The 4,976-nt window shown below is 31.0% G+C and overlaps 1 long non-coding RNA gene across 1 annotated transcript; it reads right to left on the reverse strand.

Annotated features, from left to right (window-relative positions):
* Positions 1-513: 513 nt before the first annotated feature.
* Positions 514-4,400, reverse strand: LOC145314814 (uncharacterized). Its single transcript, XR_013877880.1, has 3 exons — positions 4,311-4,400; positions 2,820-2,877; positions 514-585 (listed from the first exon to the last, which is right to left on the reverse strand). It is a non-coding gene; the product is annotated as an uncharacterized LOC145314814 (long non-coding RNA).
* Between the last annotated feature and the right edge of the window lie 576 nt (positions 4,401-4,976).

The raw sequence follows: 4,976 nt of genomic DNA on the forward strand, positions 1-4,976 counted from the left end.
AGTTTTATTTTGTTGAGTATGAATGATGAATGCTATTACACAGACCTAATTAACATACAGAGTATGTAATCAAGTAACTTATTAGCCCATGTATACCAAGTTAAAGAAAACAAATACTTAGAGTTTCGCCGAAGGGATTTACCTATAATGTTTTCATAATACATTATGGTTTAGAGTAGCTACTTTTTTATTTAATTTTTATTTAAAGTAGGAGATTACTAATAGTAATTAGTCTTCTGTTTCGTGATGATAAAGCAAAAGTCTTCTAGAAAGCTCTTATTTCTGTGAGTTAAAATATTTGTTCTTTGATTTAAATATATCCTTATAGCTAGTTTGCTTTTAACGTCTTTACACAAAACTAACTGTTTTTTATTTTTAGGGAAACTTAACATAGGTCCCAAAATGGTTTTAGGCTATTATATTTTTCTGCACCTTTTATGCCTTTTTGGACAAAGAGCCCCTACATGCAAAGGGCGCATCCTCTAGTATTTCTTAAAAAGAATGTTATTCCTTGAAGAAACAGATTTGACTTGTGACCAAACCTCCTCCAGAAATTTCTCAGGTTTTCTTCGCCAGTTTGCATATCTGAACATTAGAGAGTTTGCATATCTGAACATTAGAGAGTTTGTATATCTGAACATTAGAGAGTTTGCATATCTGAACAGTTTCATTTACATTACAATACATTTTATCACATTTAATTTCCTACTCTCAACACATTCTACACAAGGATGAGAACATTCATAAAACCAAAGCTCTGAATTAGTACACAAACGAACATTAACACTTGTAGAGTGTCAGAACTGAATAATCGGAATATAAGTGTATAAAATCGAAACAAAGTGTAATTAAATTTACTGAAAAACTGCTTAAATAAAGGATATTGCTTTAGGACATACTAACATTTTTAGGACTTGATTAGAGATGCTTCGCTTATAACATTATACCTTATTGTAATAGAAATTGGTACTTCAAAAATCAGATCAATCGGATAATAATATCTCATAAAAAATTGTTGTTAAAAAAAGTTAAAAATAAACATGTTTAAATGGACGTACGGACATTCTGGTAACGAATATAGAGTTGCTAAAATTTTTAAATCGTAACTAACTACTACAGGAATCACCATGGAAAGTTTGGAATCGATAGGACAATTCTAACATGTTTAAATTAAAGAAAAGAGCTAAATGTCCGTGACGTACGGACCGACTCTAATTATAGAAAAGCTTCGCTTTTGATAATGTATGGAACACACCTAGCTTCGGTTAGGAACAGGTTTAACTCAAAACTAGGAGTTTTAATAAAGTAACAGGATCTCTGTCTATCTGTCTGAACCGAAGGATCTCACAAACCATTGAACCGATATGATTATCCTTTACAGGGTAGCTTCTCATAGGGCCCGGGAAGGTTTATAACTATTCTGGGGGAGGGTACGACCACCTTCTCAAGAGAAATCGCAAAACATGCTTAGATTGAAAAGAAAACATATTACGTGCCCCTAGAGGCCTCTAAGGGTGTAGCCGCTAGTAATGCATAATGTATTCTTGTGGAACTTTAGTCCATTTATTATATCATAATAAAACTAAAGCTCTAATTTATTTACTAGAAAAGCATTATTTGCTACTTTATATTTTTATTTTTGTCGATTTCTTTGGGGAAGGAGGTGGTACCCTTCCCCAAAATAGTTATAAACCTTACCGGGACCTATGAGAGTTTATACCCTGTTAAGGAGAACCTGATCGATTCAGCGGTTAGCTAGATCCTGTTACAAACAAACAGACAGACAGACATCGTTCTACTTTGTATCTTAAATAGGTATGTGATGGTAAGAACAGGGATCAGGTATTAAGTAATTTTCTTAGGCAAAAGACATTACAAAAAAATACAGTATTTTAAATTTTTTAAAATAAAATTTGATTAAAACAAAATAATGGATAGCATGAAATATTTATGAATATCTGTCCCTGCTTCAAGATATGGTGAGGGGAAAATAACTTTATTCAACTCTGTTCAATTATGGTAAATGTAATTTTGCACATTTATTCTGTCAGAAATAGAATTCAATTGGCAGAATAAATTTAAGGGGCCATAAATTTACAATAAATTTAGTATTTGCACATATATTAGGACATGTTATATTGCTTTAGAAATAAATTAAGAAGAAATTAAATTTGTGAATAGTTTTAATAAGAATTAACAAAAGAAAAATAAGTAACTGACCTAAAAGAAAAAAATAGTACATTAATTAAAATTGAGTTTCCATTTATTGCTTGCATTAAAGCAACTATATTTATTTTAACACCTTTGAAACATTTACCACTACCTAAATATAATACAAATTAAAATCAACAAAACTTACCCTATTTAATGGCTTTTAGTAAATTATGTTGCAATTCTATTTTTATTATCTAAAATAAATATGATAAAGGTTTTAAGTCGGCTAGAAAGAAGCATTATATAGTGCCTATAAAAAAATGACACCATTCAATATGAATGACCAATGATAGGCCAATATACATTTTACAACATGTGTACTTTCTGTAGCGGCTGTCATTTCATTAAAGTAAAAGTATAGAGCGGCCAAGGGTTTAATATCTTTCTGTTCTCTTGGTGGGAACGCTATGCCTACTTTCAATTAGGTCTTTGAAATTCAGCCAATAGCGTTGGAAATATTAACTAAGCCATGTTGCTACAACAGTGCAGAAAGCAATTTGCTAGCAGACGAATAAAGGATCACACCACTGGGACCTGGTAGTTGTCTTGGTTATACATCTTTACTTATACTTTTATTGTCATTTCTAGCGCTATATTTTAGTTACCTGTGAGTTAACTTTACAACAATGAGATGATCTTCCTGTGTCCAGCCCCCAGACAATCCTAAATTAAGGGAATGCCGTGACTGGAGAAATGGTGGCAATGCTCTTATGAAATCTAATGCCTTTAGCCGTAATATTTTTCAGTATGGCATCAAAACCGATTAATAGCCGCTGGATTAGAACCGGTTCTCAGCCGTACTGAAAAATCCTGCATAGCATTGTATTACAAACAGTTTTCCAAAAGAAAATACAAATCATAAAACTGGTTTTAAGCTTTTAATTTTCATTGTACTATCCGCGGAAAGTTGTCTATAAAACGATGCGATAAAAAAAAATATTTTCAAGTGCAACAGTTTCTGTAAAAATATATCCAAAGTCATATCCATATAGCCGCTTTATTTATATTGCCTTTTTTTCTGCAAGAAATTACGTTTTAGCTGTGCACTTGTATAATATAACTTTTTTGTAACAATAAATTTATATTTTAAATATTTTTTTTGATCTAATGCTCCCAAATTATCTAAAAGTTATTTTTTGATAAGAATAGAGTTCTTTTTTCATATTTTAAATTCTAAATATGGGACGAAAAATTATGAATGGATATTATGCTATAAGAAAATAATATGAATGAATGAATATTTTGTATAATATATTATCATCTAATAATTATACTCATTACCTTATTACAAGATCTAAACAATGTATATACATTAATAATTGTATAAGAAACATGAATGAAAATTTGTAAGTGTGTACTGACACTAAATTAATGTAATCTTTTTGTTACTTAAGTCTTAAAATAAATATATCAAAGCTTTTAGTTAAATATAAAAAGTTAAAGAAGAATTAGTCAAATGCTTTTGTTTAATCGAAAGATATTAAGTTTATATCAATAATATAAAACGTTTTGCTTGTTGTTAGAACTCTGAATGAAATGATTTATTTATAAATATAGGTTACTTTATTGTACTTCTCTAATTTGATTTCACAAACAAAAAACATGTTATGTTAACAAAAACTAAAATTCTTAATTTCATAATTTAAATATTTGGACTTATCTTAGCCACCCGATTTACGGACTTTCACGCGAAAATGAACTTCTGGCAAAAGAAAACCAAATTAAATTTAATTAATATTTGCTGTAACCCTTTTTTTGATAATGCATTTTTTGTCATTTAACACCTAAAATGAAGGATTTTACACCCACCCTATAAAAAAGGATATGAAAGGATATTTGCCATATATTGGGCCAACGTTCGATATCCGGCAAATTATCGGATATCTGGAATTATAAATCAGCCGGATATCCAGTATCCGGATAGTTTCAATATCCGGTATCTGGCCGGATATCTGGCCAAAGTTCGATAACCGACAAATTACCGGATATCCGGAATTAGAAATCAGCCGGATATCTGGTATCCAGATAGTTTTAATATCCAGTATCCGGCCGGATAATGAAAATGTCCGGATATCCGGTCCAACCCTAATATTTACCTTTATGTTTGGCAATCCAGTCATGAAAGTTTATATCCGGCTCACGTAAACTTTCCTGCTCCTCATCATTCAAACCCTCACATCCTTCCTATACATTAACAGAGAATAGGTTTTGTAGTTTAACTCATCATAAAATCATTCGAAAATTCAATCCTTACTCGTCATGGGGTAATAGCACAATGGGTAGGGTGTTGGCCTGGTAATCTTAGGGTTCCCGGTTCAAGCCCCGCCACATGCAAAATTAACTCTGATGAATTGAGCCATACTGATGAGCCCTAAATAGGCGAAACACTGTGTCTATGGATATTATATAAAATAGTAAAGGTTTTTTGTCTGAAGCTTAAGATCTCAATAACTACTGAACTGATTGGGTTCTTTATTTTAGGTAAGCTTTAAATATGTCCCATGATGGTTTTAAGCAATTTCATTTTCAGAATTAGGTCTTGGGATGTTTCAAAGAATATAGAATATAGATCCCCTATATGATAGTGGCGCAGCCGCTTGTTAGTTTATAAAACCTGATAATAATATATTTGTTACAGATTAAAATGATTGTATAACTAAATAATGGTCAGGATTACTATATAGCAGACTTGCTTTTTTGTTTTGGTAAAAAAAAATGACCATTCGTTCTGGTTTCATAAACAACTATAAGAAATTATCGGA

This window comes from Acartia tonsa, chromosome 1 (assembly GCF_053477335.1).
Source record: "Acartia tonsa isolate MP-2025a chromosome 1, ASM5347733v1, whole genome shotgun sequence".
Classification (NCBI taxonomy): domain Eukaryota; kingdom Metazoa; phylum Arthropoda; class Copepoda; order Calanoida; family Acartiidae; genus Acartia; species Acartia tonsa.